Source organism: Amblyomma mixtum, chromosome 3 (genome assembly GCF_055824585.1).
Source record: "Amblyomma mixtum isolate Tamu chromosome 3, ASM5582458v1, whole genome shotgun sequence".
Taxonomy (NCBI): domain Eukaryota; kingdom Metazoa; phylum Arthropoda; class Arachnida; order Ixodida; family Ixodidae; genus Amblyomma; species Amblyomma mixtum.
The window spans coordinates 129,476,139-129,500,720 of NC_143014.1; the positions used below are offsets into that span (position 1 = coordinate 129,476,139).

At 48.8% G+C, this 24,582-nt stretch overlaps 1 protein-coding gene across 4 annotated transcripts in view; it reads left to right on the forward strand.

Moving 5' to 3' along the window:
• LOC149351808 (procollagen galactosyltransferase 1-A-like) overlaps positions 1-24,582 on the forward strand; it is a 294,955-nt gene that overhangs the window by 256,109 nt on the left and 14,264 nt on the right. For all 4 annotated transcript variants that reach the window (XR_016290657.1, XR_016290658.1, XR_016290655.1 and 1 more), the window contains one exon: positions 11,579-11,659. The gene's annotated coding sequence lies outside the window, so the exon portion shown is untranslated. The remainder of the gene's footprint in view (positions 1-11,578; positions 11,660-24,582) is intronic.

Consider the following 24,582-nt stretch of genomic DNA (forward strand, 5'->3'; position numbering starts at 1 on the left):
CTCTGTTCCGGGGTCCAACGACAGCGCGACCCTTCCCCATTTAGCGGTACGGACGACCAGGACGTTGACGACTGGTTGGCGTCCTACGAGCGCGTCAGCACTTACAATCGGTGGGACGATTCCATCAAGCTGAGCAACGTGCTCTTCTATCTCACAGACGTTGCCAACTTATGGTTTCGTAACCATGAAGCGGACCTTCCCACCTGGTCATCATTCAAGACAAGCTTCGCCGACGTTTTCGGCCGCCCCGCCGTGCGGAAACTCCGCGCCGAGCAACGTCTCCGTGCTCGAGCACAGCTACCGACCGAAACATTCACCGGCTACATTGAAGACATTGTCGATTTATGTAAGCGCGTGAACCCTTCGATGTCCGAGGCTGACAAAGTTAATAACATTCTTAAAGGCATAGCAGATGACGCTTTCCAAATGCTCCTGGCGAAGAACCCCACCTCCGTCAGTGCCGTCATCGAGCTGTGCCAAAGCTTCGACGAGTTGCGCAAGCAACGCGCTTCTACGCGGCAGTCTGGTGCGCCTCCCGAGAGTCTTGCTGGCTTGGCCCTTGGTCCCTCGTCTTCGGACCAAACCCTCTTCATGGAGCGCGTGAAAGATTTTATACGCGAGGAAATCGCCCGCCAGCTTTCTCTTCTTCATCACATTCCAGACCCTGTCTGCCCTACTGCCGACCTAGCGCCCTCCCTTGCGCCGACTATCCGCCGTGTTGTTCAGGAGCAGGTCGCTGCAGTCCTGCCGTCCAGCCCCCCGCCTCCTCCTGTCGCAGCACCACTCACCTATGCGGAAGCCGTCCGACGGGCACCGCGCTCGCTTGCCTCTCCTACGTACCGCAGCAGCCCTGCCTATTATGCTCCAACCCCATCCATGCCACTTCCGCCAGCCTCGTTTCCTCGCACACGACGACATCCTACGAACCCTTGGCGCACCGCCGATAATCGGCCCATCTGCTACGCTTGTGGGCTTCCAGGGCACGTCGCACGTCTCTGCCGTCAGCGCTTGCCTCGCTATGGGGATGCTGCGCACCCGTACGATCACGGATACGATCACGAGCCGACCTTGCCCAATGGCTCTTCTGGCTCGTCTATGTCTCGCGCCCAGTACTCGACTCGCCGCTCGCCTTCGCCTCGCCGCCGTTCAATTTCCCCAATGCTTCGGCGACCGGAACCTCTCCGTGAGGAAAACTGAATGCCGCAGTTCCGGAGGCAAGAACTGCGTCTTTTGCGAACTCACCAAGTCCTCCGTTTGCTCCCGCTAATGTGGTTCAGGCGTTTGTCGAAGGTGTATCTGTTCTCGCGCTCGTTGACACGGGCGCTGCCGTGTCTGTGATTAGTGACTCTCTTCGCCGCAAAATTCGCAAGGTGACGACGCCCCTGTCTGACTTTTCGCTCCGTACGGCCACCTCGCAGCGCATTCACCCCATCGCAGCCTGCACCGTACGAGTTTCTATCAACGACGTAGAATATCTCATCGAGTTTGTTGTGCTGAGTGCGTGCTCTCACGATATCATCCTAGGATGCGACTTCCTGCCCACCCACCATGCAGTGATTGATTGTGCTCGTGCTGAACTTGCGCTATCTTCCGTGTGTAACGTTTCCCTGTGCGACCTGCCTGTGCCCTCCGCTAAACTTCTCGTAGCCGCCGACACCACCATACCTCCCTTTTCTTCTGTCCTCGTCCCGCTCTTACCTGACTCTGCCTTCAGCAGCCCTGTTCTCTTCACACCCACTACTGCTGCCACCCGCCGTCACCACCTTCTGATTCCTTTCGCCGTTCTCACGATTTCCGGTGGTCACTGCCATTTATGTCTCCAACCCTTTTGCTTGCCTGTCCTCTCTCCTTCGCGGCGAATGCCTCGGTCGTATCGAAGAACTGGACCCTGCACTTGCCTACGAGTTCTCTGATCACCGTGCATGTCCCGAGGTTGCTCTCCTGGACATTTGTGCGACCACGCCCGATCCGCGTCCCGCCGACGTATTTCATCGCGCCATCGCTACCGACCTTCCGCCCGCTCAACGTGACCAGCTACTGCAACTTCTCCAACGCTTCAGCGCGTCTTTTGACCTTTCCCAACCTTCTTTGGGCCGTGCGTTCGCCGTCTCTCACGAAATTGACACAGGTACGCACGCCCCCTTGCGCCAGCGACCGTACCGCGTCTCGCCCACAGAGCGCCGCGTCATCCGTGAAAATGTCGACGATATGCTACAGCGCGGCATCATACAGCCTTCTCACAGCCCTTGGGCCTCTCCTGTTGTCTTGGTGACGAAAAAAGATGGCTCCATCCGGTTCTGCGTGGACTACCGTCGTCTCAACCAGATTACTCGCAAGGACGTTTACCCTCTACCCCGAATCGACGACGCACTGGACTTCTTGCAGGGAGCGGAGTATTTTTCGTCCTTAGACTTACGCTCTGGATACTGGCAAGTCCCGATGGCTGCTGCTGACCGGCCGAAAACCGCCTTCGTCACACCAGACGGCCTGTATGAATTCAATGTCATGCCATTCGGCCTATGCAATGCCCCAGCCACATTCGAGAGAATGATGGATAATATTCTCAGCGGGCTCAAATGGGAAACGTGTCTGTGCTATCTGGATGACATTGTCGTTTTTTCCAAAGATTTTTCTTCCCATTTACTTCGCCTGCAGCGTGTTCTCACGTGCCTTACTGCAGCCGGGCTACAACTAAACCTCAAGAAATGTCACTTCGGTGCCACGAAGCTGACGATATTAGGTCATGTCATCTCCAAAGATGGTGTTCTTCCTGACCCTGCCAAACTTCGCGCCGTCGCTGACTTTCCCAAACCGACCACCTTAAAAGAACTTCGCAGTTTTGTAGGCTTGTGTTCATACTTCCGCCGCTTCATCCGGAATTTCGCCTGTATCATCGCCCCTTTGACGCAGCTTCTTGCCGGCAGCCCGAACCTCTCGTCTTGGTCACCCGCCTGCGATGCCGCATTCGACACTTTACGTCGCCTTCTGGTCTCCCCGCCAGTACTGCGCCATTTTGATCCTGACTGTCCGACCGAAATTCACACTGACGCGAGCGGTGTGGGGTTGGGCGCAGTTCTTGCCCAACGGAAGACTGGGTATCCAGAATATGTTGTCGCTTACGCCAGCCGCACTCTCACCAAGGCGGAATATAACTATTCAGTGACAGAAAAAGAGTGTCTGAGCATCATTTGGGCGATTGCCAAGTTCCGCCCTTACGTCTACGGCCGGCCGTTCTATGTCGTCTCCGACCATCATGCTCTTTGCTGGCTGTCCTCCCTCAAACATCCCTCTGGCCGACTTGCCCGCTGGGCTTCACGTCTGCAGGAATTTGATATTCACGTCATTTATCGCTCTGGACGCAAGCACTCCGACGCCGACGCACTTTCCCGTTCACCACTTCCTTGCGATTCCGCCTCTGCCCTCGTCTGTGCCTATGATTTCTCGTCGTTCGGTGTCCCTGATATGCTCTCCGAACAACAGCAGGATCCTTGGATCAACTCACTCCTCACCTTCCTCTCTAATCCCTCGCCACCTTCTTCATCCCGTACTCTTCGTCGCCAAGCCCACCATTTTGCCGTTCGTGATGGCCTCTTATACCGGCGTAACTACCTGTCCGAAGGGCGGAAGTGGATGTTGGTGATTCCTCGCCACCTCCGTGCTGCGATCTGCGCCTCCTTCCACGCAGACCCACAATACGGCCATGCCGGTGTATTGAAGACGTATGCTCACCTGCGTCTGCGATATTATTGGCGCGGTATGTACCGCTTCGTACGACAGTACATTCGGTCGTGTACAGCCTGCCAACGTCGCAAGAACCCTCCCCGCCACAACACCGCCCCATTGCAGCCGTTACCCTGCCCTGCCCGCCCCTTTGACCGCGTCGGCATTGATCTTTACGGTCCGCTTCCCACCAGTTCGGCTAAAAACCACTGGGTCATCGTGGCCGTTGACCAGCTAACCCGCTACGTAGAAACGTCGCCTCTCCAATCTGCGACCGCACAGGACGTTGCTTCTTTCATCCTACACCGTCTTGTTCTTCGTCACGGCGCCCCGAAAGAATTGCTCAGTGACCGTGGCCGTGTTTTTCTATCGGAAGTCGTAGCGGCACTGCTCAAGGAATGCAAAATCGTTCATCGCTGTACCAGCGCCTATCACCCCCAAACCAACGTCATGACTGAACGGTTCAACCGCACTCTCAGTGACATGCTCGCCATGTACGTTGATACCGCCCACTCCAACTGGGATAAAGTACTTCCTTTCGTAACCTACGCGTATAATACGGCTACGCAGACAACGACGGGATTCTCTCCTTTCTTCCTCTTATATGGTCGCGAGCCTACCTCCACAATGGACACCATCCTTCCCTATCGCCCTGATTCTTCCGAGACAACATCCTTCTCCGAAGCCCACATGTATGCCGAAGAATGTCGACAGCTTGCGCGCTCTTTCACCACACAACTCCAGCAGCACCAGAAGCACCGTCGGGACCCCTTGGACCCTCCCGCGTCATATCCCTCCGGCGCACTCGTTTGGCTCTGGGTGCCTTCCTCCACTCCCGGCCTCGCCACGAAACTACTTTCCCGCTATCACGGCCCTTACCGCGTTCTTCAACAAACTTCTCCCGTGAATTACATAGTTGAGCCCCTTGACCCCTCCCCGGATCATCGTCGCCGGGGGCGTGAAACTGTACACGTCGAGCGTCTTAAGCCCTACTACGATCCGACAATTCTTTCGTCCCCGTAAGTCGCCAGGATGGCTTCTTTTCGCCGGGGAGGTAACTGTAATGGGAACGACCGGCAGCCATTCACGCGGTGGGACGAAGAGGAGAACGAAGTGCTGTGCTGGTTTCGGTGTGACTCCTGGGTGTGTGCCTGCCGTGACGCGTCTTTGGTCAACGGCCTCGGACCTGTGCTTCGAAGACGCACCTGTACAATATATATATATATATATATATATATATATATATATATATATATATATATATATATATATATATATATATATATTGTAGAACCGTGACATAGAGAAATCGGCAGACGTCGTCGCCAGTGGTGGCGTAAACTAGTCGGGATACGTGCTAACAAAGCGCGTGTTATTTTTAAAGTTCGCTCTACCAGTGGTTCATGACGTTACACCAGTCTTCTTATGACTGATCTTTCAGGGATAGGGATCTTACAAGGATTTTTACACGGACTTCAGAATCGGTCTTCTTGACTCGGCTTGGACATCACCAAGCCTAGCCAAGCGCATCATTCCTTTCTTTCTGCAAATACCCGACACTCTCCTGCCGGGGTTTCCTTAATGGGGTCTCTAGTAATAGTAGGGGCTGGCTGCACGTCGCGACTTTGCAAATGAGCTTGCGTTAGGGTGTCTCGTTAGCACAAAATGGAGTGATCACGTTCCTGGCGAATCTGGCCTCCACCCTTTGAAGCATATATGGGGAATGTATGAAATTGTCCTAAGTGTTAATTTCATCGTTATCGAGCGCGGAAGCTTGCACTTGCATGAAGAACTGCATACAGTGTTCCCTCTCACACGCATACATCGCTTCGCAGCCGCAGTGACTGGCTACTCCTTTGTGAATCGCCTGCTAGCTTGCCTATGTTTGCGGAAAACCTGCGGCGGGGTGCTCGATTCTGTGAACGCGCGTGATATGGGAAACCTGAGTTATTCCCTGAGGGACTCCGTCTGTGGTGCATACCAATCATCCATAGCGTTCGGTGGCTTCCATTTCCTCTCCCCTTGCCTTTCTGTGGGAAATCGCGGTGCCTGTGCCCCTATGGCGTTGCTACTGTAAACGACATGAACACTGACCATGATAGGGTTAACGAACAGACACGCAATGGACCTAGGCTGTGCTACCCCAGTGACGTCGGCATAATGGTCGGTAGCTTAAAGTTTGGGTGATCCCTTTCGGATATAGCTGTGGGCATGCCCTTAACGTAAAACCAAGGGGAAAGAGGCGGTAACGCCGGAAGGTAACGAGACCAGCGGCGTGCCTACAAGGTGGGTGCAGTGCCGAGCTGCAGGCCAGCTAAAGTTAAACAAATGGCGTGGGATTTTTTTCGTGAGTTTTTTGTTTCGTCGAATACAATGTGCTTGAATGGAGCGCGTCCTCTTGCATTTCTTTCAATATCTTTCGTGCTATCTTCTCGTTTGTTCATTTTGCTGCCGAAGGCGTTGTTTTGTCTACTTATTTTATAAACGGAACGATAACATGTGACGAAATTCAAAAGGCATGCCATTTTTTGTTTCTGGAATGACTCGCTGACCGTGAAAAATTGCCTCTAATGGTGAAGTTTTCTCGTGAAGCATCTGGAAATGGTTTTTGTTGTAACTGTGGCTGTTTCAAAGCTTTTGTTGTAACGTTATCCGCCCTTCAGTTTGCTCACTCGTAATTATTCGTTTTTTTTTTTTTTGCTCGGTACCAATCACGCATCGTCTTTTCCGACTAAGGTGCCTCAAAGCAGAAAACTCATAGGCTCCAGGTTGTGCGCCGAATGTGCGTTGACCGCAAACGCGGTAACCCTCTTTCCCAGACTTCGCTTCACGTTTGAACGCAGCACTCTCTCGATGTTGCTGTATTCACGCTCTGAAGCTCACAAAAACCGGGCTTATATCCCTTTATGCAGCTCTGGAGTGACACCAGCGTTGCGCTACAGCGAGAGTACCGTTTTCACCCGTTTCTAGCGCGCACTTTTTTTCATGAAAATGGAACCTTGAAGTAGCATGCGTGTTACAGCCGGATTCAAAACGGAAACAAGGCTACGAATGAGTGCGCGTTCGAACTCGGGTGCGTGTTTGTTTTGGGACGCGTTAGAATCGGGTGATTCGCTCACTGCGGAAGGCTGCTCTGGCCAGTACAACGGCAGTCGACGTTAAGCTTTTTTTGTGGCGTTTCAAGGCAAACCGCGAAGATGCACGGGCATCTAGGTGAGATGTTTTCCTTGGACCAAAGGAATGGTGTTTTCTTCACGTTTGTTTCCTCATAAAGTCGTGGTTTCGGAGCCTCTCTACTGGGAGACTCCCTAGAGCCATAAGAGAGAGCCAGGGGCAGTGGGAAAGGATTTGCAAAAAAAAAAAAAAATTCTCCAGTTGGCGCTTGCGAACAAGTCGCAGGCGTAATATATGTGAGGATATCATGCGTCCACAACATATAAGAAAATACAGTGGTCTAACTCTGAGAGAAATACCTGAAAAAATTATTTATCCACGAACAAGGTTTTTTTTTTCATTCTATCCTCCTATAGCTGGGAGGAGTGGGATGCCGAATGGGAGGAATGAGACGCTCGTTAAAATACTCAGAAATATTTTGTTAATTTACGTCTTAAGTTCCGACGTCTGTGGTTAATATGTAGCATTTTTATAGTTGTCGTGGCAACTATGGCACTGTTTCTTTTCTGAGCGGTAATGAAATGTTCCTGCGACTGGTCGTTTTTCGGCTTTTCTGTTTTTTTTTTCATTAACTCCATAGTTGCTTGAAAATCGCTTCTGCTTCCGAGCGTGGCCACAAAGAAGTTAAATGATCTTTTGCTGCCATGCTTCATTTCTTTGTTTATTTTTCGTTACAAACCAACTGCGCAGTTTTCAGTATCATGAATTTAAGGCTCTCACGTTTTTCAGGTGTTTTGTTTTCCAAATTTTTGGCAATTTCTTTTCGAATTCTTAAAGAAAAAGAAAAAATTCAGTGATACTAGCCTGTGTCAACAAATTGCGAGGACCCTTTTCACGAAACTAAGACCTCTAGCGTGAAAGACGCGAAGAAAGATTCGGCAAAGTACAGGATTCACCACTAGAGAGCCGACGTTGCCTTCTGTGCTATGTCGTTTTTTTTTTCTCGGGTCTTTCTTCTCAAGAACATGCACCAACTCACCCAACGATGTGTCAGTTTAAAATAATTTTAGGACATCGTAATCTGAACTGGGGTGCACATGCTGAGCTCCTTTTAGAACGAGAAAAGCTAATGCAACATGTTTACCATATGTAGAAGGTTATTTTGCGCGGCATACTTCTTAAAGGAAAAAAAAAAATAGCCAAACGGAAACCCGCACCAAAGATAGTGTAACTAAGAGGCCGGAAGTGACCCCCATTGGCGGTCGTATCTTGTGGCTCCACGTATACCATCTTTTTATCATCTGCATTCCTGTTAAACGAGCTTCTTCAGCTAAACAACAGAGTTCTAGGTAAAAGCAAATAATGCGTCATTAGGCTTCTAAAGGATACCTACCTTAACCATTCACGCCTATTTACGGATGAGACAAAGAGACGGGACGGGACGATGCCCCATTCCTCCCTTCACTTTATCGCCCCACTTGTCCCAACTGCGTCGAGCAATGTTTCATTGTCTGCGCTCTATTAAGGTGGTTGTGCGAAAAAGAAGGCTGCGTTTCCGTTTAGGTCAAGTTTGTGTTTAGTCTAGGTTGTGCTTTTTTACAGGGTAAGTTTTGTTTTAACCGTCACTCTACTTGAAAAGGAAATAAAAGTAACAGCTTGCATGGCGTGAGCGCTGCGCGAAATATTAAACTGTGTTCCAGAAATGTGCTCTGAGATTGGTCAGTCCCGGCGTCGTGAAGGCATGCGTATAACGCGACAGCACAAGGTGGAAAGCGTTGCTGAGGCACGGCGATTAGTTGCATGTACTCTCTAAGCTTCACAGCAATTTGCGGAGCGCGAGCAAAAGTAAATAAATAAATAAATAAAACTGACTTGCGCGTGTTCAGATTCGGCACATTTTGTGGGGTACCTTTTTTTTCTACATTGTTTTTTTTTTGTTTAGAATAGATTCTTAGAACATAGGAGGCACATGTTGGGTTCATATTGGCATTGGAATAGGCGCTTCTTTGACAGGAATGTTTTTTACAAACTATTGAGGTGGCAAAGCGCAGTCGCTGGTGCGTATTCCCTTTATATTACTCAACAGAAATCGCTTGATACCATGCCGTACTCTTAATTTCAACCGTATTTTACTCACATGCAATCGTTCGTAAAACGCGGTGCGAATGTACTCGTCTTCAGAAATCATTGTCTGTCCAACCACAAAGTTGCTAAAGGAGCATTGCGGCATTTGCAAAGTTTCGTGTACACGAGCATGAATCGATTTAGTCTTTTTCAGCAACATCGTGTCTTGAGAATGCTGTCGTGCATTTACAAAGGCTTACGACAGGAGCAGCCTTTGCAGGTAGGACAATCGTGTATTAAAACAAAAGAAAGGAGAGAACAAGTTTGTCACGCACTTGACGTGTGAGCGCACCGTGTGCATTATGGGAGCAGAAACTTTGCGCAACACCTGCGCCGTGAAGAAAACAGTTTCCTGTGGACTCTTCATTCATTGTGTGCAGCTTGGAATCCGCAGGCATACTGAGCTCGTGGCACCAATAAATGCGGACTGCACATTTTAGACCACGTACGCGTACCTCGCCGGAACGCAAATCTTTAAATATCTTTTTTTTTCCTTCTCGGCTTTTGTGTAGTGTTCGCTGTCGATACCACATACTCTTAACAATCGTTATAGATTTCGTTTCGCAAAAGATGACCCACTTGATGTCCTGGGGTATTTACCTTGTGCTAGGGACGAAAATCTTACCTGGAGCCATTTCACTCCCAGCTAGTCGACGGGTAGCTGATGGTGGGCTCCAGCCTTGAACGCTGTGAGCTATACCACCAGGCAGATCTAGGGGGGAACCTCTCGAAGTATTCTATCGTGCTCTCCGCATGCTACGAATGAACGGAGGCAAATTACACTGCCAGCAACGTGGCAGCTGGGCTGTAGCGGTAGGAGCGGCTTCCTCAACAGATGAGATTGAGAGAGAAACTGATTTTACGAGAGAAAGAAATTGAATTCTCGCTGGCCTTACGGTAACTACCTCGCGTAAGTCTTTAACCTAACGTCGCTCAGCAGATGGGGGCGAAGAAGGGGGGAATGTAGAACCGGGAGATTGGGATCGCTTGTCTCGTAGCCTGTGCAGGCCACGGGTTTTATCGTTGTCGTTGCTGCCTGGCGCTGCTTCCTTGCGCAACACCGAGGAAGAGCTTACAGAGGGATCGAGTTGAAGCGATAGGCGGATATTTAACAGCAGAGAATGCGGCCGAACCTATGTAGGGAAGCTTGGGAATCGGAGCCGTTGCTGTTTTATAGCTAAGTTGACCATTGTTTTGCTATTTGTTGTTTCCTGACTTGCAGCATGATCGGGGCGCGACGTGGCACTGTTGCTAGTTAGTTATTCGATTGGTCGAGTGCGTACCCTGCAAGGTTTCTTGCCTGTTGCCTGATCGGTGCGGAAAATCCATTTGTGTTCAGGCAAGTTCGCGAACAGAATGAAAAGACGACGCTGTTTCATATCTGTGAAACGACATTGAGGGAACAGAGCGGGTTGCGGCAGATTGGATTGCAGGGAAAGTCATCTCGTTCCGGATCGTTTTAGTTAACCTTAAATTGGTCCAAGTGGAGACTGCATTGAGAATACTTGAGTCGCAGTGGCCGAAGGCGGCGCTTTGTAGATGGTTGTAAAAGCGATCGGCTCGCTCCGCTGGGGTTTTGGGGTTTCGCGAGAACAAAGGGATCTTGTGCTATTGACTGCTTAAAAGGCAAAGAAAGCGGGTGTCTGAGGCATAAACTCCTGTGGCGTGTGCTGGGCTTCTATTGCATCGACGTATTCTGCATTTTTCTCGGTCGGATCGCACTGTATAGCCGTATCCGGAAAGCGGAACTGTCGACCAGAGCAGCGCAGCAGCAGCAGCAGCAGCAGGGAGGTGGGATGTGGGCTTAGTAAGCACGGTGCCCTTTTGCGCTTGGTGCTTTTTCTCGCATGCCGCCGGGGCGAAATCATGGTATCGAGGCTTTTATGGTAATGCGGAGCAAGTTATGGTTCGGCAAAAAAGAACGATTTTATTTTGTTCAGGCTTTCACGTCGTCGAGTTTCTTGTTAATAACTGTTCTTGATTTGGTGCCGTTTTTTTTTCCTATTCTTGCTTAAGTCACTCAGCCGCACTTTCAGAGCGCCCGAGTTTCGTACGGGCTACGGTTCTTTCTCTTTTTGCTAGCGGCTAGCGCACAAGCACCTAGCAGCAGCGCCTGTCCTGGTTCTTGGGTCAGTGGTTGATGACGCGAGATGTTTTCCAATAAAAGTTGTGAAACCTCACTGCTCAAACTGGCCTGCGATTCCCGAGTTCGTGACATTTAAGTAATGAGGACAGGAAAAGTTCGTAACGATAAAAAAACAAAAACAAAAAGTATTGCCTGATTGATATTTTGGTGCTTAGTTAATTGTGTGAAATTTTAATCGAGTCAAGATGTACTCAGGCGTACGGCATGCTTCAACAATTTTATTTGTGTTTCTTACTTTGAGCGAACTGTTCCAAAAAGCGGGTTTTGATGAAGGGTACCGCTAAATAGGTTCTATAACCTTGCGCCTATGTGGTCCAATTACCTCGCGGATGCAGTACTTCTTAATTTGAGGCTGGTTCTTTTCTGTAATGTTTCCGCTTCCGGAGGCCCTGAATTATGTGTACTTCTTGTGGTGCCGGTAGAAGGTTTCTTAACGCGTTGTGTTTTCTAATGGTACTTTTTTTTCTTTTCCAGGTAAGTCAACTCCACCAACGCTTTAGCGGACTGAAAAGCTGCAGATGTGTGTCCAAGAGCCGGGTGACGTGGTGAAAAATCGTAAGCCGCTTACCGCGCTGCATGAAAAGATTTCAGGGTCTTTTTGCTCACAGTTTGCATTAGCGCGTGCAAGCTGGGGCGCTATGCTGGAAGGCCCGAGTTTGCTGAAACTCGGAATCTTCCCGAGCTCTGGCGACGCCCTCAGATGAGTGAACTAATGGTAGCAAGACAAAATCCAACCCTCGTTACGCCTCCAACTTCATTGGGTTATCTGGATATATTCCGTGCTTTATCATCACATCGGCGCCACCTCATCGGCTTCTTGGGCGGTCTACAAAGAACGGGTCACGTGAGCCAACCGCCGGTGCATTTTTCATTTGTGTGTCGCTCCACCAAGTGCACTGCGTGTGCAATTCGACAAACGAGGTTTGTTGAATTTTATAATGCACTTAATACACCTTTATAAGCATTTTATATTGTGCAAGATTTGGATTTAAAGCGCTTTGGAGTTATTTATGCATTATTAAATTTTGCTTTGTACCGCGAGGGAACGCTACCAACGCCCGTCATCAGCTGACCGCCAATGGCGACGAGGTACATGTGCAACGCTACGGAAGTAGTCCGCAAAAAAAAAATGGAGAGGTGTTTCACTCCGCGCTGTTCTGTGGCCGTGTGGTCTAACGCGTCGCTCCGGAGAGTCGACAGGCAATGGGAGCGCGTGGGTTCAAATCCCGCATGGCGAAACTTTTTTATTTCACATTTTTTTTTCATCGCAAGTTGAATTTCGCGTGACTTGAATGAGAAAACTCGTTTTGTTCAGAATCGCTTGAATATTATGCCGTGTTCTGAAATGAACTGCATGCATCTGTTCATTTCATGCATACCGCGTTAATGTGAGCTGTCCGAAATTCGTTGTCAATGAGCTCGCACCGACTTTTGGTCAGCAGTGGCGGTTATCTTCCCGATTCTGCAGCATTGTGACTATACTTTTTAGATGCAAGTGAGAGGTTTGTGCGAAAGATGACATTCATTCGTCGGATTTAATTAATTAGCACAGTGGTGAGTGCTCTGCAGTGGCCCGATTAACAAGTGGCCATCTGCAACTTTCGATTTCGCCGTCGCCGAGGAGCCCACTTTTTTTTTGTGGGCCTCCCTTAAGGTACCTAGCATGTTATGAATTGTTCTGTGGAACCGGTTAGCGGCTGATCCAGTCTTCGCCAAAAGAGTTTGGGACCGACTTTGGCACTGTGCTGCAGAGTAGCCCAAATGACTTAGCGAGAACAATTATCTTTTACTGATTGCAATGTTCAATGCATAATGTGCCTTCCTCGTGAAATAGTTGGCCTTCACCATGTCAGGGCTGGACTTCGAAGGGGCCTTTACGCCACTGTAGATCCCGTCGACACATCCCACGACGTCTGTGATGCCGCCGCGCAGAAGGAAACGCTCCTCAGCATACGCACGCTCGGCCGCAGTCGTGGGCAAAGCGAGCCACCGCTTCTGCACAGCCGCGTCGATAAGCGTGTCGGAGACGTCCCTCACACAGCGGCTCACAGTGCTTTATTGGCGTCCAATAAAGCGGTCTGCGCCGACGCTCCCCTGGAAGCTCCCGGTCGCGAAGAACCGGAGGGCGCAGAGGACTTGCTCTTCGACCGAAAGCGAATGAAGCCCGGTACTCACTCTCCGCAGGCGTGGGTCGTCGCCTAACTATTTACACAACCATCGTACCGATTGTTTGGAGAGGCAAAAATGTCGCTGGAATTCGTCGTCGGCCAAGGCAGTAAACGGGTCCAGCCGGCCGTACTGACATTTGCCGTCAGAGGAAGCGATTACCCAGGCTGCTGCTGCTGCCGACATGACAGTCCCGAGATGAATTCGGGGCACTTCACCGTTCACGAGTTTATCTCCGAGTTCACCTGTCAATCAAAACCATTGGTCACGCCCCCGGCGTGCCGTACATAAATTATAGGCGTACGCGCTATGGGTGGGCCACTCCCAACATCCCTGCCGGCTACAGGTATGCTGCGCGGGTGTGCTGATTGCTGACAGACATCGACGATGTTGACTATCGAAATATAACAGGCAAAACGGACGTCATCGCTGATAAATCTAAGCACCTCTGCGAAGGACACACAACGTGGCGAAAGCCGCCGATTTCTTCGCTCGCATACCAAGATTGCACAACACTATAGCCTGTTGCAACCACGTAAGACACAGCACAACGCTGAAGGCGCGTCACACCTGCTTGCAAGGCGTCAAAGACGGAGCACGACGACGAACCGGTGCTTGGAGCACGTCCTACTCCAACAACATCGCATCACAGGTGTTTGGCTTGGCCGTGCTTTCATCGGTGATAAAGCTCAGCACCAATGTGTCAATCACATCTGGGATCGATAAACGATTGCTGCTCCAGACCCAGTGCAATAAAGTGTTTGTAATTTCCAGCACGCAAGCACTGCGTACTTCACAACCGTAACACCTTTCTCTGTTATAAGTCCGATTCCATTATTACAAACAGGATCCCTCATCTGCCCGAACGATATTATTGCGATGTCCCTGCGGTATACAACGGCGATCGACGTTAGTGATCAAACCAGTCCGCAAAACCTTGAAGTGCGCGACGTTAACAAATACTACGCAGATACGCGCGCCACCACCTTCACAGCTTTTAGTCAGCGTCTGATGACATAGGATGAGTTGTGTCGCTGGGTAGCACGCTCTTCGCATCCGCAGTGCACTAAAGAGGCGTCACACACATCAGGCATACGTAATGAATCATTGAATACAGCCAAACAGCAATTTTTTTTCTCACACCGCATCACAGCCGCTCGCACGGCCAATAGACAAAACCTTTGCGTACGCAATAAAATAGCGCATGTAGAATGCGCATGCGCAGAACGCTAAAAGAAGCTTAGCGTTTAGCGTATACGCACGCAATTTTCTGGAAATAGCGTAGCGTCTTTGCGGGGCTTGCGGAGACAACATGGCGGCGTCCTGTTTTGCCCGCTTCGGTTCTAAAATACCTCGTCATTGAGTTATTCGGCGCTCAACTGGCAATAAACGGTGGTATTCGCTTCCGCTTTCTGTCGTTTAACTGGGACGCAATGCTATGTGCGATAACTTGCCGGTACTTTTGAGATAGCAGTCTGTTTTCAAGCCCGTAAGCCTAACGACAGGTTGTGTACACTGTCGTCATGGCAACAGCCATTTTTAGCACTTGGATCAAAACGACCTCAATTTTTTTTTTCGACGTGTGGTGGCGCTAGGCACTTACCCAAACGGGGCTGAACTTGGATGTTGTATGTCTACTTAGCGGCTATTGCGGAACGGTCCGCAAACGCTCACCTAAAAGTGTTGTTCGCGCTTTGAATTTAGCGTACGCAAACATCTTGCGTGTTGCGTACGCAAAAAACGCAAACGCTATACTAAAACTGTCTAATTTCTACCGCTGAGATTCGCCAAGAGCGTACTAAAAGCAATGGTTGGCCATAGCGGGGTGCGGCAGCGGCCCTAGCAGCGGAGAGCTCCACCTGAGGTCACTGCAGAGAGCAGCAGTGACGCGGAGGTGCAGTGAAGTTCAGTTTTTTGCTTTTGTTTATTATGCAAGCCAGAAGATGCATGACTGTTATATTTTGATATACGACACAATAAAATATATTATCGCAATGGCCGAAAAATAAGACAGATTCAGCGTGTAGTAGTTGCCCAGTCTTTCCAGTCGAAGGCAGCGCTATACCGGCGGCGTGTCAGCGCAGGAGCTCTCTCGTTTTCGACACGGTGGGCTGCCGCTCTAGTTCGTATGCAAGCCACGCTGCAAGCAATGGCCTCACTATCGCCTCTAGCGGCAGAGAGTGTCAAATCTTTGTTAATTTCCTAAATCTATGCTTTTCAACAACGCTTCATTGGATTCAGATTTTAAAATACATTTGGAAATGAACAAAATGTTCATAATATTATCTGTTGCCTTTTAACGTATTCGAGAGAAGAGAAAGGGTTGATACAAGAGTGCACCTAGTGCGCACTGTTCGTCTTCGGAAATGGAGAGAGAGATAGAGCTGAAAGAGAAGACACGCCTTTGCCGCGCCCGAAAAGGCGTGACAAACAGCTAGCGGCGAGTGTGCAGATAGATAGCAGAGAAGTCACGATTTCGCGATTGCTGATATGGCGCTGATAACTTCAGGTAGCGCTGCGACCTGGTATTGCGCAGTGTATTGTGTTTGAAGTGTGAAACAGGCGCGCAGGGTGCGCTTGTATCGCCTTTACGTGGCTTTATCTCTACATTTTATTGTCCGCTGCCTGCGCACGTTCCGCGCTATCTTCGTTCACTGACTGCCGTCATCGCAAACTCGGATGAAACTCGGGCGAGCGCCAAACTCGGGCCTTCCGGCATAGCTCCCCTGGAGTGCGTTCGTTCCTCACGAGGTTCACACGAAAGTATCGCGGCAAAGAGCAGTAGCCAGCAATATGAACATCATAATCCTATTTCGGACGGTTGGATAAAATAATATCACAATTTGTTCGGCCTATGCTCGCCAGCCGCTTGAGCGCCTCAGATCCTTGTCAAGCGTTTCATGGCGTGAAGCTGCGACTTTGGTGAACGGGGTATCGGACATGGTTGGCAAGTGAACAATGGGCTTTACCGCACAAGGATGATATCGGTCATCTGAGGATCGATAACCCGTCGAGGGAGGGATTTGCCAAATACTCTTTTCCTAGAATTTTGCCTTGGAAGAGCCGAGCACCAGGACAGGAGAAATCTTGTACCCTTTGGAAAACCCGTGGATACCAAACCTCACTGGGAATCGAACCCAGCACCTCCCATATGCGAGGCGAATGTGGTAACCACTGAACGTTTGACAATGTCAGTGTTAGGAGCAAAAAAATCTACTCGACATAGTTTTAAGATAATGGTGGCATATACTTGCAGGAGTTAGTTTATATAAGTATCTGAGCATTCGCAACACTTCCATCAGACCTACAGTCATATACTCAAACTGAAAATGCGACATTCAGGCTTGCAAGGTATTCTGGAAACTAAGACGCAGTGTGATCATTATCCTTAGGATATAAAGTACCTTGGTTCCAAATCCTTTACAAGACCTGTTGTTGTATGTTACAGTATGTGCTACGGTCGAGTCGCCGGTATTCGCACTATGTGGCTGATTTCAGTCGAACTCGCGCGCATTCAGCGACTCGGTGCAAGGCTAAGTAGATATTGCCGCATTCACTCACCAACTCGTCTCTGCGAACTAGCCCTACTTCCGTCGTTCAGAACCATTTTTCAGTGCCTAACATTTCTTCCCCTTATTTTTTTTTGTGATTTCCATGAGGGAAATATAATCACATTCCTTCGACATCAAGACTCACGAAACATCAAGACATCACCATAGTAATGTTTATCCTATTTCCGGCTGTATCAAACGATTATTCGTAGTTGTTTAAATTTTTATCAAGCATTAGAACGCGCTGGCAGAATAATCTGTGTCGTCTTCACGCAAACCTAAGTGGGCCGCCGCAGCATATTAAGAACTCAATTTGCCACTGCTGTGGAAGAGTGTAAGATTTGCTTAGTTTCATTATGTTGTTGATGTAATTAATCTGTCTCTTTCTGTTTTTGTTCCCTTTGTTTCTAGACCTTACGAGACGGTGGCTCGATTTTTCCATGCGCTCTACCGATACCTTTGAACTTTTTTCTCTTCATGCAGCTTCGAACTTATACTTTTGATTAGTTTTTGTACTTTTTTCCTCGGCGAATATTTACATTTAAAAGCGTACAGTTTAAACAGAAAAAAAAAAACACTGAGATTAAAGGAAGTGTCCAAATGGTGAAAATAGCTTCTCCGCTCCGCTCAACCTAGGTACCGTTCTACGGTGCCCTTGCACGATGCCGGGTTCCGGCTAGGTTTCACTCGTGGGTCTTGTTGTCACGCGACTAGCATCAGTTGCCTTTTCGGTGCGTTGAGTTTAGGCCCCAATACGGTGCCAGGTATCCTCCTTCAAGGGCGTTTTTTTTTTAACAACCCCCCATGCTGTCTCTTAGTCATTTGCTGACCACTGCTAACTAGTAAGTTATAGAAGACAGTCCATGGACTTACGTACGCAAAACGAAAGCATATTTCAGAATCTGATACGCTGTATGTCATATCAGCGCTCTTAGTCTAACGTACGCAAACGAAAATCTGGTGACAAATGGTAGACTCAGAGGGGCTTTCTGGTGTTTACAACGCACATAATTTCAACAAACCGACACGTTTCGTCAGGCTTAGGAGCGGCTGGCTCGTCACACCAATTCAAGAACAGTAGACTCGAGTCACTTCCCCCCCCCCGCTCCCCCCCCCCCCCCCCCCGTTTTTTTTATTTCGATGAGATGAGTTGAAACGGGAAAAAGATCCGCCATTCATAGGCAATGAAGGTATCGAAAAACGCAGTTGCAGCGGTGAGTTCGATTTCAGGCAAGCGCCCCTCGCTTCAGAGGGCGTCCCTTTGTCATCAACACAATCCTCTTTGCGCTCGTAAGAGCCACGTAGGCTAAACGGCATAAACAGAATTTTGAACTCGAACGTTCGCAACAGTTCGGTCTCATATAACGTATGGTTTGGCCCATGCGCAATGCCAAGGAAGATGTTATTTAGCGGGGGCATTCGCCTTTTATATATCTGCTTGTACCTATACTAATACTGCTAGTGAGCAGGCAGGGGTAGGGAAATGAGGAGCTCGTTACGACATACACATAAAGGAAGCCAAGAGTCAGCGAAATTAGGAACAGCATAGAGGCAACCTTTTTAAAATTTCTGGTAGTGATCAATAATGAATTGATAGCGTATTCATTTTATGCCTGAAAGAAAATCAGTTAGGAAGTAGAAGAAAAAGCAATCACATGCCGCCACTGGAATCCCAACCCACGACCTCCATGTGACGCGTGCGGCGCAGTACCAACTGATCTATGGTGGTGGCTGTCCAGCTTACTACAATCTGGGGCATTTGTGTTGCGTGAAGGCTCACCTTGAGAGTTCTGCATTACCGCAAGCGCCACGTGGAAAGTGCTCTAACGGTGAGAGCGGCAGCTGTGGGAGAACACCTTCTTGCTTCCTACGGCATCAGGGATGCCAGAATCGATGTCCTCGTTAAACTATTGAGTCGACAGTAGTAGGGAAGTGAGGGAATATTTACGATATTCGCTTCTTTTATGTTCTCAATTACATTTCGTGCATAAAATGATTGCCCTACTAATTTCTCATTGATCAGCACCACAAAAAAATTGGCTGAGGCTTAGCTAAGGTTAAGCCTAGTCAGATGCGAAGCATATTGATGGCTAGGCTTGGTAATACATGGCTTTCCTTGGTTGAATACTTGGTCATTTTAATACAACCACTAGAAGTGTAGCAAGGATTGCCGTGACAGCTATATACGGGATGGTTTGGTTTATGGGGTTTAACGTCCCAAAGCGACTAAGGCTATGAGAGACTCCGTAGTGGAGGGCTCCGGAAATTTCGACCACCTGGGGTTCTTTAACGTGCACTGACATCGCACAGTACACGGGCCTCGAATTTCTCCTCCAAAGAAATTCAGCCGCCGCGGCCGGGATCGAACCCGCGTCTTTCGGGCCAGCAGCCGAGCACCATAGCCACTGAGCCACCGCGGCGGCCCATATACGGGATCATCGGTGAATTCAATGCAGATTGTACAACCGCTGCACCAGCACCGGCTACAGCAGCTTTCGCTTCTCGTTCAAATCAGCCCTTCTTCTAGGCGGCATCCCAACACCTGGCCGCCTCGTAAGTGCCCGGAGAGCGAGGCAAGCTCAGCTTTATACCGCTGCTGTAGCGTCACGTGGTCAGCTGCAGCGCCTCTGATGTGGAGCCTCCACCGCCGCGGCCGACCGCGCGAGCCGGCAGCCCATCTCTCCTCTGCTGTGACGTCATGTTGTCACGTGGTCAGCCGCCGCGCCTCTGATGTGGAGCCTCCACCGCCGCGGCCGACCGCGCGAGCCGGCAGCCCATCTCTCATCTGCTGTGACGTCATGTTGTCACGTGGTGTCACGTGGTCACGCTAAAGGTCAATGGTAGCTCCACCGCCGTGCTCGACGGGCTGTAGTGTAGCTCTAGTAATATGCTTCGCATAAAAAAAATCTCTAATTCTGCTGATAAGTTCATTGGTTGTGCTTCGATCCCGTTTCGGTCGCCGCTTTGAATCTGGGCGTCGCTTTTCATGTAAGGCATAAGCCTGTTACCGCTCTACTCTCCTAACCGTAATTTTGCATTAAAGAAAGGAGATAATTGATTTCCGCGACGCCGACCGGAATGAAGCTGGCCAGACGAGCTTTCTCTGCGCGCTTACTTAGCCCGCTGTATTGTCATTATCGAGCGAGACGTGATAATGAGAGTGCGTGGGCTTGGGTATAACTGAAGCTTGTTAATTTGTTTAGAGCATGTCCTGCTGCGCCGAAGCGTTACAGAGGAGAGTGGGTTGAAAAAGCCAAGAGGGGAGGGGGAATTCTGTTGATTCGAGAAAGCGTGGTGATGTACGTTGCCGGACAACTTGCGAATTAAAGCTGTGGGAGTCCGTGTTGCCACTCGTGAGTTTTGAGCGTTCCCGCGGCGTAGAATTTACTGCAGTCCACACACTGGCATTGTACAGTACGGTTTCGTTCGTTTTGCGGCTTTGCGCGCACCTTTCCATCGGTGCAGGTTTTTGGCGATGGCTGCCATTGGACACTGGCTGGCGATTCTAGCAGGAAGCACGATCGTGTCGTAACGATCTTATGAGTCATGAGTTAGCATCCATAGCACGCTCGCGATGCAGACAAGGAGGTCGGAACACTGCAGTGACGAAGGCCCAGGGGTGTCTGTCACAGGCACTTGGATACCACTTTGGTCAGAGTTGCCAACATCCTTGCGAGGGAACAGCACCCCCCCCCCCCCCCTCCTTTTTTTTTTTTGTGGTGAAGGTGGTTATTTTGATAAAGTAAGGCGAAGAAGGAAGTGGATGGCCAGTAGCATTTATTTTATTCGGAGGCCCGCAGATAAAACGAAAATCAAATGGAAAAGTCACGTGCCAGATGCAGTGATGTGAACCCTGCACCACTTGCGCGAAACTGCGCCATTGCATCAAACTTGCGCCAGTTTCCGCTGCAGATGGGTAACGCCTGGTGAAATTGTTCCAGGGCTGCGCCAAAATACAATTCCGACAACCAGAATGAGCCGTAGCGAACGTGACAGGCCGGGTGCTACCGTGCTATCCATGCGCGTGCAGGATACGTTGGGATATTACCCTCTCGATACGTGGCGCGCGGTGAACGACGGAATCGAACCTCATTTCGGTTTTGTGCACCTTACCAGCTGCTGTTAGTACACTTCGCGCGCGTGTTTCGCACCTTTGCCTTGGCGGCGCTGCCGATACGCGCACGACGAACGCACACGGAATGCAATAAAAATGTACGTAGACTTTTAGATAACGCTAGAGTTCAGACGTACTGTGTTTTTCGAATTTTTCGCGACCCTATGGCGCGTCGCATGAAATCTATCTGTAAAGTGAAGTTTCACGTACGTTTCAAATTGAGCTCGGTTTTTCGGGCCACATTCGCACTCATCACCGTAGCTACCAATTTGTAAAGTGACACCTCAGGAATGCTAGGTACGACTGCGCGTTTTCACAATGATCCGCTGCTGAAAACGAAAATATAATTGGCGGATGCCGGGCGCAAATCCTGAAACCGGTTGCGTCTCTCAACTAGCGCAGGGCTGTGGCTACCGGAGTATGTTTTTAGCTAGTCGATCAGCTGGTCGATCGGCTAGTCGATTACCGGATGTTCTCGGTCAGTTTCAGTTGCTCTGGTGCAGATTCGAAGGCTTAAGTAGCTGACATACAGACGTAATCCCGGCATACAATCGTCTTTGAGGGCTTACGGTTGTGTGCCGTACAGGCAAGACTATCACATTGTTTTGCCACTATCATCTTTTTGGGATGTGTGAGCTATAGGCGGTATTGCAGCACTGCTGCTTGGTGCGTCTTTACTCCGTCTTTTTCAAGGGAGTTGTGACAGTTCATTAACGAGACGAATTTATCTATCACGTCAGTGGACTCCGCTCTTTTGCAAAATGTGGACTACTTTACTATGATATAGAACCGGGTTAGTGCTATACTGTTTTAATAGATGAAAAGATAATCAAAGCAACGGAAGCAAGCCGTTTGGGCCCTTCGGTTTTTGCTTCCGCCCGTCTCCTGTAAAGGATGCACTGCGGCATGGGGGCTTCTACTGCGGAGAAGCCGCCAGTGCTTGTGTGCCTAGAAGTAGTCATTTTGGCGAGCTGCGATGGCCTTGTGCAGGCATCTGCTCTTACCTTGAATTTTTTCTGCTATGATCGCAATAGTTTCAATACAGTAATCAGTACACTCTATCTGACCAGTATGCCCAATGACTGATTGATATATATATATATATTGTAAGGGAAGACTTCACGTAAGACGTTTATTCTAGCCCTGTGCCAGAGACGTGTTCCAAGCGAACAGCCCCAAGCGATGACGATGTAAATTTACAGGTGAAAGAGAATGAAGTCGCAGCCAGTGAGGCGAATATATATATACGAGGGGGTACCCAAAAGAAACCGGACTTATTTTTGTTTGAACTTATTTGCTCACATTTTAAGCACAGACCTTCACTCTCCTTCAAAGTATTCCCCACTTGCAATGATACGCTTGTCGAATCTTTCATTCCATTTTTCAAAACATTGTTTAAATTCATCTTTTGTGATGCTTGACAGTGTCTTCGTCGTTTTTTCTTCACCTCAGCAACATCAGCGAAACGCTTTTCATTCACCTATTTTTTTCATTCTAGGAAACAAAGAAAGTAGCACGGGGCAAGGTCGGGAGAGTATGAGTGTTGAGGAATAGGGGTCATGCGATTTTTGGTCCAAAACTGTCGTAGAGACAGGGCTGTGTGAGCAGGGGCATTGCCATGATGGAAAAACCAGTCACCCGACCGCCACAAATCTTGTCGCTTCCACCACACACTGTTGCCCAATCTTTTCAAAACATCCAAGTAGAAAGCCTGGCTAACTGTCTGACCCTGCGGAACAAATTCTCAATGGACGACTCCTCTCACGTCGAAAAAACAAATCAGCATTGTTTTGAGGTTTGGTTTCACCTGACGAGCTTTCATGAGGCGAGGTGAATTTGAAGTTTTCCATTGGCATGATTGTTGCTTTGATTCAGGATTCGATTCAGGAACACTTGAATTGTCCCCATAGCATCGTACTTGTACGTCTTTCTTAATATTTCAAGAGTTTCCATTCAACTTTTTCCCAGCAAAAATCAGAATGTCACCGGCGCACGCTGTCAACGAAAATCAGCCATTGAAAAAACGACATTCACACAAAATAGTCGTCACTCTAAAACTCTGCCTAAACTAATCTGACCTCCTTCAACGACGGCACTCGGCTTACTGACTCTAGAATGTTCGTTCTATGCGCTCTTAGTGGCAAAACGCGGTACCACAGAAGCTTTGCCGACCCAAAAATTTAGTCCGGTTTCTTTTGGGTACCCCCTCGTATATATATATATATATATATATATATATATATATATATATATATATATATATATATATATATATATATATATATATATATATATATACATATATATATATATATGCACCGAATGGAGCAAATCTCAGTTCGACGTTACCAGAAAGTGTTGGTCTGAAGAGAGCAAGTTGATTTAGGTAAGTGAAAGAAAGAGGCATCTATGGAGTGCTGCCGTGTAGCTCTTAGGCGGGGGCGAAATTGCACAATGTTCGTTGAAGGCCCCAGTTGTCAATCCTTTTTGCCATTTCGGCGTTACGGGTAGCTAATATAACTACTACATTCGGTGATCGCATAAGGCCGAAACAAAGAGGCTGTCAAGACAAACAAGTTTTATGGAGTCAGAGCTAGCGGACGTTTTCTTTTCTTTCACGTCATCATACAGAACAATGACGTTGGAAGGATATTTCTTTCGAGCTTTCGGGCTTTCGGGGAATTAGGCGGTGAAGGGGAGAAGTGTATAAATATGCCGTTCCAAGAAGAGGTTGGTGGGGAAAACGCAGCAGTCTCTTTTTTTTTTATTCAGTAGGTCGGTGGTACTTGAAGGCCCAATAAGCTTCAGTTTCGTTAGCAGCCCGTTTGCTACGGCCCTGGTGTAGCATGAGCTATTCGACTAATGTTTGATTAGGTAATAGTCGGTCAGCTAATGAGAGGGAGACTAGCGGTTGAGTTTATTACTATATTCTTTTAGCATAGCTTTAAACTGTTTATATATCACTTTTTTAAAGTGCTCTATATTAATAGTTATTCTCTGAATGGTACCGACCGTAGTTGTTGCTTTTTCTAGAGATGAACGGTGCGGTCACAAGTAGCCCCATAAGGACAAATAACTACAATCCGCTTACGGTATCGCTCAAGGGGTGGTACAGTGGCAGCTTTGGTGCCGTTGCACAGTCGTCGCAGAATTGGCCGTCGCGTGGCAGGTCCGACTCATTCCTTTCGCGGATGGTATTAGGGATTCTGGTGGCGATGTTCCGCAACAATTATGCTCTGCGAATGGCATGCGAGGAAATTAGACGGTGTGGACGTGTAAGCCGTCAGACGTATTTTCATGCGTATTTTGTTGCAGTGATCAAAGCTTTCTGGGCCGGTAAGTGCTCTGCAGTTTTGAATACTTTCTCGTGCGCTGCTCTCTTGTCAACCGCGATGATGTTATTAAATTCCACTATCGCTGTTCCTCATTCTGTTGCTGTCCTTGCTTCTGTTTACAAGTTAGGAGATGCTATACGAGACAGCTTTAGTAGAGAATTGTTTTTTTTTTTCTGAACTCTCTCTCCCCTCGCACTGAATATAGTCTTACAGGAGTGACGCCTGTGAAATGGCATTTTAGAGCGTTAGCTCTACTTACTCGCGTTTCTCAAGGTCATGTTTTCCGCAATCCAAGCTCATTGCAAACTGTGT